General features: G+C 43.9%; 1 protein-coding gene across 1 annotated transcript in view; it reads right to left on the bottom strand.

Moving 5' to 3' along the window:
* LOC122920730 (ETS-related transcription factor Elf-5-like) overlaps positions 1 to 11,120 on the bottom strand; it is a 32,116-nt gene extending 20,996 nt beyond the window's left edge. The window contains exon 1 of the mRNA XM_044270442.1: positions 11,029 to 11,120. The gene's annotated coding sequence lies outside the window, so the exon portion shown is untranslated. The remainder of the gene's footprint in view (positions 1 to 11,028) is intronic.
* Between the last annotated feature and the right edge of the window lie 2,399 nt (positions 11,121 to 13,519).

Below are 13,519 nucleotides of genomic sequence, written 5' to 3'. Positions count from 1 at the left end.
GTTCCGATCCGTGCCTCTGTTCCGCATCTCCGTGATTGCGGACCCTTTCAAGTGAATGGGTCAGCGCTCCGTGATGCGGAATGCACACGGCCATTCGTGTGAATGAGCCCTTAGGGTGAGATTCTGATGGAGTCGGCAAACAAGGGTGTATTTGGGGTAAGGTGACTCTTAATTAATCCTCCCCAACAATTGATATTACCATGTAGAACACAAACATTGTATTGTCCTCACATCAACATGGTTTGTGTCATCACCCGCCCAGTGTCACCGCACACATGCATCCACCCACTGAGAAGATGTTTTTCTATTTGGATTAAAAATAGTGTCACAATGTCCCAGGACCTGGGAGGATTATCGAGAAGCACAGAGGAACGCTGTCTATTTTACACGTCAGGACTGTTTACCGCATAACAGCCTGCAAAACACGCAAATCTGTTATCATGTGCTCAATGATAAAAGGTACAGACACTTCTCCTTCTGCTACGGAGCGCTTCCGTTCCGCAAAAGATAAAACATGTCATACCTTTTGCGGAACGGCTGGATCGCTGACCCATTAAAGTGAATGGGTCCGCGATCCGCTGCGGCTGCCCCACGGACGGTGTTCCTGCATTGCGGCACACATTTTGCGGGCCGCAGCACGGCCACGGGGCGCACACATTTTCGTGTGCAGGAGGCCTTAACAATATGTCAATAACACCTTGCATTCGGTGATCACAGCGATCGACTGAAATCTCTGGAGGACTTCAGACCAAGTGTTCAATTTCTCTGCAGCGCCACCACAGGAGAAATTAAGTATTACACATTTCCCATTAGAGGCAACTCATGTGGTCCCTATCCCTGGGTGGCAAAAATCTCTGCATGACTACCCTCTCCGGAGGAATTGGCCCGAGGCATATGGAAAAGGTGTGGATAGCAAACAACAGGCCCTTTTGTCCCGGAAGGTAAAACCCGGCACCATAATGGAGGTTGGTACCCACAGACTCCGCTATTATTAAGAGGGCAGCAGTATTATAAATAGTAACTGAGGTTTGGGGGACCCTGGTATAGAAGTCACATTGTGGCTCAGGTGCTTCAGTGTTTTAGAACCCGCTGCCTCCTATTAACCCCCACCCATAGCTCCCCTTTCTTTTTGATGAATCTGATCAGTCCCTGATATGATTATCAAATGCTTGTGCAGTCACTTGGCTCACACAATAGTAATTACATCCCCTACATTTGTTACTTGTGGTGTCTGCAGGTTTATGTATCCAGCTGTGTTTATACGGTATTTTGATGTCAGGAGCAAGTTTGACATTCAGACAACACAGAATTGTGTGAAAGAATTTATATAAAAAGGTGAGTCACTGTGTACATACATTACATCTTATCCTGAGTTTTCTCCTGTATTATACTCCAGAGCTGCACTCACTATTCTGCTGGTGGAGTCACTGTGTACATACATTACATTACTTATCCTGTACCGATCCTGAGTTACATCCTGTATTATACTCCAGAGCTGCACTCACTATTCTGCTGGTGCAGTCACTGTGTACATACATTACATTACTTATCCGGTACTGATCCTGAGTTATATCCTGTATTATACTCCAGAGCTGCACTCCCTATTCTGCTGGTGGAGTCACTGTGTACATACATTACTTATCCTGTACTGATCCTGAGTTACATCCTGTATTATACTCCAGAGCTGCACTGACTATTCTGCTGGTGGAGTCACTGTGTACATACATTACATTACTTATCCTGTACTGATCCTGAGTTACATCCTGTATTATACTCCAGAGCTGCACTCCCTATTCTGCTGGTGGAGTCACTGTGTACATACATTACTTATCCTGAGTTACATCCTGTATTATGCTCCAGAGCTGCACTCACTATTCTGCTGGTGGAGTCACTGTGTACATACATTACTTATCCTGAGTTACATCCTGTATTATACTCCAGAGCTGCACTGACTATTCTGCTGGTGGAGTCACTGTGTACATACATCACATTACTTATCCTGTACTGATCCTGAGTTACATCCTGTATTATACTCCAGAGCTGCACTCACTATTCTGCTGGTGCAGTCACTGTGTACATACATTACTTATCCTGTACTGATCCTGAGTTACATCCTGTATCATACTCCAGAGCTGCACTCACTATTCTGCTGGTGCAGTCACTGTGTACATACATTACATTACTTATCCGGTACTGATCCTGAGTTATATCCTGTATTATACCCCTGTAACCTGCATTATACTCCAGAGCTGCACTCACTGTGTACATACACTACTTATACTGATGTTGAGTTACATCCTGTATTATACTCCAGAGCTGTACTCACTATTCTGCTGGGGGAGTTACTGTGTACATACATTACTTATATAGCACTGGTCCATAGCTTTAAAATGCTGTTGTGTTCATATTAAATGGAGTCTGTCACAAGGAAATTTGCCGATAAACCAGGCGCCATCATGCCTTCTTCTCTGTAGGACTTGCTCAGCTGAGTATAATGATACATAGCGATCTGTTGGTTCATTCACGAGAAAAAGTTATTTTAAGGCCGCATTCACACCTGCTCGTGCACCTAGGACAGGTTTTCACGGACCATGGTCCGTGAAAATCCACATATGTTTGAATGCGGCCTAATCCACATGCAACTGGACAGTTAAGTGCACTGACGGCGGGTACTCTGTGCACCCCTGCTCCTCCTGCTTCAACCCCTCCTTCTCTTTCTTGATTGGCAAGACGACTGTTCTGCAACCTAGACTTGCCAATCACGAAGAAGAGGGAGGGTCTGACAGCGAAAGCAGGAGGAGCAGGGGTGCACACAATGGCTTGAGCCCGCCCTCGGTGCACTTAACAACTGATCTGCAAAGGCACTGCACTCTGCTGAACCTTATTGGCCAAGATGTCTGTCCCTATGTTGCAGGCTGCATTTACAGGGATTGTTTCATCCTCTATACAAATGATATCTGCATGTTAAAGCTACAGTCGCTGTGTATAATCATAGCTTTGTGAAATGCAAGATTCAGAAACTATTAACATTTTTAACATTTTTTTTTGCTTTCTATATCAGTTGACTAGTGTCACCCCTGGTGGTTATGGTAGGTACTGCACTGCATCAAAAACCAAATCTATAATCACAATAGTATATTATCCGCTATGGATACAAATAAAGTCCCAGAACATTGTTGTAAAAGGTAAACAGTGCCTGATACTTTGTTACGATTTCAAAGAGAGCATTGCTTTTCACGCCTACGCAAAGGTCATTTCGGATTGTGTGTTTTAATCCGGTTTAGGATTGAGACGCTTAATAATTGGATGTAATTGACCCCTTTATCAAACAAATTTAAAATCTATTGCAGGTCGAGTACAGGCCAGGTATCTAGCGGCACTAAGGCCCCTTTCACACGAGCAGGACGGGTTAGGTCAGGATGCGTTCAGGGTGCTTTCAGTGCAAGCAACTCCGGTCAGTTTGTCTGAGATTACGTTCAGTTTTTTCCGCTCGAGTGCAATGCGTTTTGATGCGTTTTTCACGCGTGTGATAAAAAAACTGAAGGTTTACAAACAACATCTCTTAGCAACCATCCGCGAAAAACGCATCGCATCTGCACTTGCTTCCGGATGCAATGCGTTTTTCACTGAAGCCCCATTCACTTCTATGGGGCCAGGGCTGCGTGAAAAACGTAGAATATAGAATATGCTGCGATTTTCACTCAACGCAGAACTGATGTGTGAAAAAAACACGCTCATGTACACAGACCCATTGAAATGAATGGGTCAGGATTCAGTGCGGACACAATGCGCTCACATCACGCATTGCACCCGCGCGGAAATCACGCTTGTGTGAAAGGGGCCTTATTGTAATGCCTTATGCACACAAATGTATTCTCTTTCCGTTCCGTGCTTTTTGTGAACCATATGCGGAACCATTAATTTCAATGGGTCCGCCAAAAAAAAAAGAAAGTTACTCCGTGTGCATTCTGTTTCCGCATGTCCGTTCCGCAAAGAGATAAAACATGTCCTATTATTGTCTGCATTACGGACAAGGATAGGACTTTTCTGTTAGGGGCCAGCTGTTCTGTTCCGCAAAATACGCAATGCACACGGACGTCATCCGTATTTTTTGCGGATCCATTTTTTGCAGACCGCAAAATACATACGTTTGTGTGCATGAGCCCTAATGGTAACTTTATAATGGGATATGCAATGAGCTCCCCCTAGTGGTAGCTCCAGGCAGACAGAATTTTTTTATTTAAAGGATGTTCTGCTGATACACAGCTTTAAATCCTCAGCTTCATTTCACACGGCCACTTAATCTCTAAAATACGATATCTGCGTGGTTATGACCAGGGCCGTAGCTATAGGGCTCATGGACCCTGGTGCAGGAGTTCAGCTTGGGGCCCCCCGTCCTTCAGTGCTTTGTGGTCAGGGGCAGGAAGCTCATAGCCTTCGTGCTTGCCCGAGGCAAAAATTGAAACTGCCCCCCCGCCCCCATGCCAAATTCTTGACCTAACCCCTTCCCTCCAGCCAGAGGTGTAACTGGACCAGCATGCACTTTCTATAATACCGGTGTCTTCTTATGTGGCACAAGGGTCTTTGGGCCCCCTCATGCTCCTGGGCCCGGTAGCTACTGCTACCTCTGCACCCCCTATAGCTACGCCGCTGGTTATGACGTAGGAAACCCCAAGCCCTCTAGTTTCTTAGCAGAGCGCCTCGGTTCTGTGCCCCCCACTGACAATGGATTCAGTCTGTAAACAGTGGACCCTGTTGGCTGCCACCTCCAAAACAGTCAAGCTGGGGGTGGCCACATGCCATGTGACCGCTGCTTTGGACCCAACATTCAGCACAAGCACAGATAAAACACGCAAAACACGGATTTCAGGCAGAGAGCCTGCCGCCATTTTTTTCACTCCTTCACAAATGAATTTACCCCACCAGAGCGTCTAGCTTGGGGGGAGACATGGGGGCAATGACACCTTTGGTAGGCAGAAAGTTAAAGGTTGTTAGGGGCCTTGTTTCTCTTCCCTGTATCTCTTTTCCCGCCCTTTTTTCTATTACAGGTAAAATCACCTCAGAGATGTCTTACCTGCATTCCAACCAATCAGCTGCTGCGTGTCAAGAAGGCAGCTGATTGGTTGCTGCTTGTTGCTGGGGGAGATTTCCAGCTCCCTGATTCGTTGCTGGATTATCGGCGGGAATCTGTTCCCCTTTATATTTCCAGGTTCGGCGGAGCTGGCTCAGAAGTGCCTGAAGAGCTGACCAGCGTCCCACCCCCCACCCCCCCCCCCCCCCCATCCCCTATTTTTTCACTGTGTCACCTGTCGCTGGGCTTTATTAGAGGGGTAGTGTCGCTCAGCTCATGCTCAGTGGATCTTGGTCTTTATATGGTTAATTTATTATTGGCCTTATGGTATCGGTTATGATGGTATTTTAAAATTCATTTATTTATTTAACGTATGGTTGTAAAATATTTTTAAGTGACCCTTAATAAAGCACAGCGGCCATTTCCTCCACTATGTTGTTGATGTCAATTATTTATTTAGGAATAAGTCAGTATTAGAGTGTGTCATTTGCCCCCATGTCCTATCCTTGTCCGCAAAATGGACAAGAATATGGAAGTCGCCCTTGCGGTAGAACTTTTTACCCGGCAGATCTGTTCTGCGCACGTCTATTGTTCATTTGTTCTCCCTTTCACTTCACCCAGAATCACCCAGAGGAGAGAAGAGGAGACATCTGCAGAACACAGCGGTCTAGTGTAATGAGCCCCCGCACGAGGTCTCACTGCTCCGGAGATAACACTATGGCGCAGGGTGGGCTTTGTGTCAGTGTGTACAGGACTGTGGGCGCCATCCTTGCCAAAATAATACAGGAACTTGTGGGAACCGACCTGATATCAGGGAACGGCAGAAATGTCAATTTCTTAAAGGGACAAACGGCGCGTCCCATCTCAGAGGACAGGAAACAATAATAACATCTACAGAAGAGAAAAGAAGTCACAAAGGAATCATTGATTGCATGGAGATCCCGTGTCACATCTATCTATCTCTCTATCTATCTATCTATCTATCTATCTCTTCTGTCTATCTATTTGTCTGTCTATCTTTTCTATTTATCTATCTATGTATTCATGCAAATATTTCATATCTATCTAATATCTTTCTATCACCTATCTATCTATCTATCTATCTATCACCTATCTCATATCTATCTATCTATCACCTATCTATCTATCTATCTATCTTTCTATCTATCAAATCAAATAAGCTTTATTGGCAGGACTAAATACTGTACATTTTAGCATTGCCAAAGCAAGTGGGAAATAATTGGGTAGGGTTGGGGGGGGGGGGGACATATACAGGGTGGGGGTATAGGAGTCCATAGTATATCAGGCTCCTCTCAGTCCATGGCAGGCAGTAATATATTGTGCTGCTGTGGCCGCTGTGTTCTCCTCTTCCCCCAGCAGTATGGAGAGTCTCTCTTCCTCCTCCATGGAGGTGACGTCTGGGCAGAGATCAGACAGTCTCCTGAAATTAGTCTCCCTCACTGCTGAGTATTTGGGGCACCGCAGCAGGAAATGAGCCTCATCCTCCACGGCCTCCTGGTCGCACTGCTGGCACAGTCTGCTCTCTCTGGGCTTGTACCTCTATCTATCTATTTATCTATCTAATATCTATGTCTGTCTATCTTTTCTATGTATCTATCTATGTATTCATGCAAATATTTAATATCTATCTATCTATCTAATATCTTACTGTCTGTCTATTCTATCTATCTGTCTGTATATCTTTTCTATTTACATGTATAAACATAAAATTGTCTTCCGGATCCTCTATACACATGCACACTTGGCTTGGCTTAGCATGAATGTGTTCTTAACCTCTTAGTGACCACCCATACGCATGCGATCACTAACAGGCCTAAGGAGAGGCCACAGCCTTTTTATGGGGACCCGTGCGGCGGAGAATGGGAGCCAGACTCTTGTTCTAAAGTCATGGATTGATAGAAGTGCCAATCCAGGCACTCTAACAGCTCAGATGCTCAATAGTAACTGCGGCATCGAAGTAGTTTAGAGGGAGGGGGCTCTCTCTATCTTCTATCAGCACCCCGGGAATGTCTTCGCATGGCAATCTGGGGGGCCAAATGAAGCCCCCAGGCTTGCCTGCAGTGCCTGTCAGTATAGCACTAACAGTGTAATGCACTGTACTGCATGAGCACTACAGTGTATTATAGAAGTGATCAAAAGATCACCTCTCGTGGAGCTATTAAATGGATAGAAAAACTTACATAAAGTTATAATAAATGAAAAATAAAATCCCCTCCACATATTTGGTATCACTGTGTCCATAATGGCCTGCACTACACAATTATCATGTAATTTACCCTGAACGGTGTAAGGTATAATAAAAAGGAAATGCCTGTTTTGCTGTTTGTTCTATATACCCCAAAATGATACCGATGAAAACTAAAATTCATCCTGCAAACATCAAGCCCTCACACAGCTCCATAGAATGAAAAAAAATATATAATATGGATTTTCGGATGTGGCGTTGCAAAAACTTTTTTTTCCAAGTTTTATTGTGTAAATGTAGTAAAACATATAAAAACCTATGTTAATGAAATTGGTATCACTGTAATCGTACTGACCCAGAGAATAGCGCTATCATGTTATTTATACTGAAAAATGAACGCCACAAAATTTATAACTCAAAAAGTCAGCGGCGGTGTTGCTGTTTTTCCCAAAACAGGGTCACTTAGGGGTCAAAACTGGTCACTTAGGGGTTAACAGAGAGGAGAGTCAGCTGCTTCCGGACACTTCTGGTGGTGACTTATCTTCGCTGAGAACTAAAGGATCAGGCATGTTGAACTCTGACCCACCTTTTTATCCCTAAACCTCTGCCACCAGTCCTGCGGAAATCAAATCGATATCTAATGTGCAGGGGCGGACCGGGAACTTAATGTGGCCCTGGAAAAAAAACTAAAAGTGGCCCCAAGTCTTAGGCGAGTCCAAATTGACAAAAGGTGGAGCAACACGAGTAGGCAGGGACAACACAAGCTACAAGTAGGCAGGGACAACAGAAGAAGGCGGAGCCAGCAATAGTGTAAAGTACCGCCCCAGCAGAACCAAATACCACAGCGCAGCTTGAATTCAGGAGAGCACCTAGCTGGCCAGGGGGATAAGTACCTGATGCTCCTAACTTTAATTAATGCTGAGAGTATCAGATCGTTATGTACCTGGACAAGGAGGGTGGCCCCCTGGGCATTAGCCAGTCCGTCCCTGCTAATGTGTATGGCCAGTTTATAATGGTTCCTATAATAACCGTCTTGGCGTTTTTGCAGCTTTTCCTGCAAAAAGACTCCATGGCCTATGGACCAGACTCAATATCCAATGGAGGGGGCTCGACTGCTCGGACCCCCCGCCGATCCCAAGAATGGAGGTACCTGGTCCCTGTTAGAGAAGAAGTTACTCTTCTCTATGGGAGAGTTGATCCTTTCTAGGCTTCTGCTTTTTAGGTTTTCTGTCCAACCTTCCTGTGATATTCTGGACAGAAATCGCCTGCACGCGGTAATTATCTGGATTTGGAAGTGACAACATAATTCACAGCTTTGTGTGGTAATATCTTGGAAACCAGACAGCACCCAGACTAATGGAGGGAGCAATGACAGCCAGGAACATGCTCCTACCGGCCCCCTCCTCTTTAGGAGCGAGGAGGCGCTCCTTTTTTTCCCCGGCTCATCCACATGATAGTTTTTATTTTTTAATAGGTAAATCACAAATATGCAAATGTTCCTAAATCATTAAGGACTCATCTGTTTTTGGCCCTTTTTTTTTTTTTTTTCATCGCTGCATCCCAAGAGCCGTAACTTTTTTATTTTTTCCATCGACCTAGAGGTATGAATGCCGGGTCTTTTGTGTGGTATCTTTTTTTTTTTTTTTTTTTTTTTTTTGCTACCAGCACCATTTTAGGGACCATATAAATTATAACTTTAAAAAAAAATGCAATTCCACCATATTGGGTTATTATGCCGTTCACCAGATGGTATAAATGACATGTTAATTTTATTTTTGGGGTTGGCATGATTACGATGATAGCATCATTAGAGTTTTTATGTTTTACTACTTTTGCACAATAAAAATAGTTCTATAAAAAAAACAACAACAACACTATTGCTCCATTTTTGGGGCAGTTTACCATGTAGGATAAAGAATGCGTTAGGTTTATAGTTCTGGTTGTCAAGGTTGAGGTGACATCAATTATGTGTATATTTTTGTACCCTATTGTAGGAGAACACATTATTTTTTATAGTTTTGAGCATTTTATAATACATATTTTACACATTTTATTTTGTCCTGATAATGCTCTTGTCTATGTGTTCACTTGATCACCTCTGTATTGCAGCATATTATGCCTGTCAGTGTTTAGGTCCTCTTAGGCATAGGCAGATGGCAGACCTGGGCGTCTACTATAACCCCCTGGATGCCATGGAAACCGATTGCCACCCCACGATCACGTCTCTGTTGCATCAATGGGGTGTCAGAGGGATCCTCTCACTCTTTCTATCTTTAGGCCCCTGGCTGCAATGGAAAAGCATTGGCACCCCGCGATCGATTCTCTGTTGCATCAATGGGGTGACAGAGGGATCCCCTCCCGTTTTCTATCTGTAGGCTCCTTTTTCTATCTGTACACTGGATGTCATGGAAATCCATTTGCATCCTACGATCAGTTACCTGTAGTGACTATGGGGTGACAGAGGGATCCCCTCCCTTTTTCTATCTGTAGGCCCCTTTTTCTAAGTTTAAACCCCTGGTTGCCTTAGAAATCCATTTGCACCCTACGATCAGTTACCTATAGTGTCTATAGGATGACACAGGGATTCCCTCCCGTTTTCTATCTGAAGGCCCCTGCCTGCCATGGAAACCCATTGGCACCTAATGATCACTTCTCTGTTACGCCAATGAGGTGACAGAGGGATCCCCTCCCTTTTCCTATCTGTACACTAGTTGCCATGGAAACCCATTTGCACCCTATGATCAGTTACCTGTAGTGCCTATGCGGTGACAGAGGGCTCCCCTCCCTTTTTCTATCTGTAGGCCCCTTTTTCTAAGTTTAAGCCCCTGGTTGCCATAGAAACCCATTTGCACCCTATGATCAGTTACCTGTAGTGCCTATGGGGTGACACAGGGATTCCCTCCCGTTTTCTATCTGTAGGCCCCTGGCTGCCATGGAAACTCATTGGCACCCCATGATCACTTCTCTGTTACGCCAATGAGATGACAGAGGGATCCCCTCTGTTTTCTCATCTGTTGTTATTATTAATATCGTTTTTCTTACAATAATTTATTAGTAGTATTATTTTCATATCTTAATATTTATATTCTCATTTTTTCATTCTAAACGGCCAGACTACCCCTTTAGGGCTAAAAAAAAACAACATAAAAACTATACAAAATGAAATATTATATATACATAGCTATTATTACATAAAACATTATAATTCATATATTCATTATTATAAGGCCTCATGCACACGATTGTATTTTTGATCCAAATTTTCGCAGATCGGAAGCAGACTCATTCATTTCAATGAGGCCACAAAAAAAGCGGACGGCACTGCGTGTTCTGTCCACATCCATAGGTCTGTGCCATGGACATTTCTATAGAAGGGAAAACGAAAATGGCAGCATCGCCCGGGATTCGCGGTTTGCGGGCCACAAAACGGATACGGTCGTGTGCATGAAGCCTAACTATTAACATGAAAACCAGAACAATAATATAATTTGATAGGAAACCATTCAAAATTTTCTTAAAGGGACAGAAAACTTTGAGCCCGCAGTATGTAAAACGGACTCGTGAGATGTAGTATATGAAGAAGTGAGCACCGGGGCGGACGTTTTACTAGGACCATTACACTTGAGACTGCAGTGGCTGAAAACCAGCAATCACGCTTGGTTTAAAGTCAGAAATCACCCTCCTTATCGACCACTAGGGGGTGTCTACATTCCCCGCTGCTGGGGTCAGGATTAAGGACCCAGATGCTCACCTTATGGTGGTTCGTAAAGTTTCCGGACAGCCTGAAGAAAACACGAACTGTGTGCGAGTCGACTCCTCTGGTGGAAAGTGAAGAAGACTCCGCCGACTGTGGGCATCTGAACAGGTTAGGTTGGTTCTTCAGGTTCAGGAACACACCCATTCTGTGACGAACATGATGACTACTCTGGATACTACTCAATGCAAAACACAGGCTCATTACCTGTATGGACCACTGCTACCCATCCCTTTAAGGTGGTGGTTCCGAACCTAGAGCTTGTAAAACTACAACTCCCTGGTAGCCATAGACTGGCAATCTGGAAAGGATGGTGTTAATAAAGCTAAAATAATAATAATAATAATAATAAAAAAAGGCTTCTTTCTTCTAGACATAGCGCCTGTCCATGGGTTGTGACTGGTATTGCAGCTCAGCTCCATTGAAGTGAATGGACCTGAGTTGTAATTCCACACACAACCTGAAGACAGGTGTGGCGCTGTTTCCAGAAGAAAGCGGCCATGTTTTTCTAATTCTGGACAACCCCTTTCAATCATAAGCATTGGAAGCCATTATACCAATGGAATCCATATTGGAAGATTTTTAACTCTTTCCAGAGGGCACAGCCAAGCCCTGCTACACACGATGAATGGCATTTCCCACTGACCGGCCTGGTCTTACATAGGATTATTATGATCATTTATGACCGTTATAACAAAGGAGACCTCCTGCCCTCAATGATATCTCTCCTTTTAACCCTTTCATTGACAGCCATTCAGGATTGTTCAGGTTGTGTCTCTCGGAGTACGGGAGGCCGGTGAGGTGGACCTGATCCTGCACCTGGAATGATTCCTCGCCCACAGGTGTCATACACTGAACAGGGAATTCTCATTTCCGTTAAAAGGACTGGACAACCAGGGAAGAAGGGCTATTGGGAACAGGAGTAATAACAGGTCATGGAAGAGAAAGCGCCCGACTCTATAATGGGCGAGGGTATGGTCAGCGAAGCGTATGGTGCCAACAACCAGTGGAGGCCTGGATATTACCACGATCCAGGGTTGTCAAGTTGTTCATATTGAAATAAATGTCTGGTGTTCACATATGTAGATAGATAAAGATAGATAATAAATGGATAGAAATTAGATAGATGATAGATAGATAATAAATAGAATAGATAGATCAGATAGATTTGATAGATAGATATTAAATGGATAGATACTAGATAGATAGATAGATTTAAGATAGATACATAGATAGATAGGAGATAGATAGATAGATAGATAGATATGAGATAGATAGATAGATAATACATAGATAGATAGATAGATAGATAGATAGATAATACATAGATAGATAGGAGATAGATAGATAGCTATGAGATAGATAATACATAGATAGATAGATAGATAGATAGATAGATAGATAGATAGAAAAAAGAAAATAGAGTAAAAAAAAGTAAAACGGAGTGCCAGTGGCTGCAGAGGCGATCCACCAACCCGACAATGTAGATAAAAAATGAACTCCACGGCACTTCCAAAGAGTAAAGGTGCGTTTATTCACCAAATAACAGCAACGTTTCGGTCCACTCTATGGAACTTTTCTTAAAGGGAACCTGTCACCAGTTTTATGGTGTCCTAACTAAGGCCTCTTTCACACGGGCGTCATGTTTTTTGCCCGGATAAGAGCCGGGTGCGTTGCGGGAAAATGCGCAATTTTCCCGCGCGAGTGCAAAACATTGTCATGCGTTTTGCACTCGCGTGAGAAAAATCGCGCATGTTTGGTACCCAAACCCGAACTTCTTCACAGAAGTTCGGGCTTGGGATTGATGTTCTGAAGATTGTATTATTTTCCCTTATAACATGGTTATAAGGGAAAATAATAGCATTCTGACTACAGAATGCATAGTATAATAGTGCTGGAAGGGTTAAAAAAATAAAAAAGGTAACTCACCTTATCCTCTTGTTCGCGTAGTTCGTTCCCGGTCTGTTCTTTGCTAGCTGTGGGCTTGGGCTAAAGGACCTTTGATGACGTCAGATCACATGCTCCAATCACATGGTCCATCACCGTGGTGATGGAGCATGTGATCTGATGTCATCAAAGGTCCTTTAGCCCAAGCCCACAGCTAGCAAAGAACAGACCGGGAACGAACTACGCGAACAAGAGGATAAGGTGAGTTAACTTTTTTATTTTTTTAACCCTTCCAGCACTATTATACTATGCATTCTGTAGTCAGAATGCTATTATTTTCCCTTATAACCATGTTATAAGGGAAAATAATACAGTGAATAGACTGTCACCTAGAACCCATGCGTGAAAATCGCACCGCATCCGCACTTGCTTGCGGATGCTTGCGATTTTCACGCAACCCCATTCACTTCTATGGGGCCTGCGTTGCGTGGATTATCGCACCGCAACGCACAAAGAGGAACATGCTGCGATTTTCACGCAACGCATAAGTGATGCGTGAAAATCACCGCTCATGTGAACAGCCCCATAGAAATGAATGGGT

Source organism: Bufo gargarizans, chromosome 10, assembly GCF_014858855.1.
Source record: "Bufo gargarizans isolate SCDJY-AF-19 chromosome 10, ASM1485885v1, whole genome shotgun sequence".
NCBI lineage: Eukaryota > Metazoa > Chordata > Amphibia > Anura > Bufonidae > Bufo > Bufo gargarizans.
The sequence above is the reverse complement of the archived record's forward strand: the minus strand, read 5'-3'. Positions and strand labels throughout refer to the sequence as shown.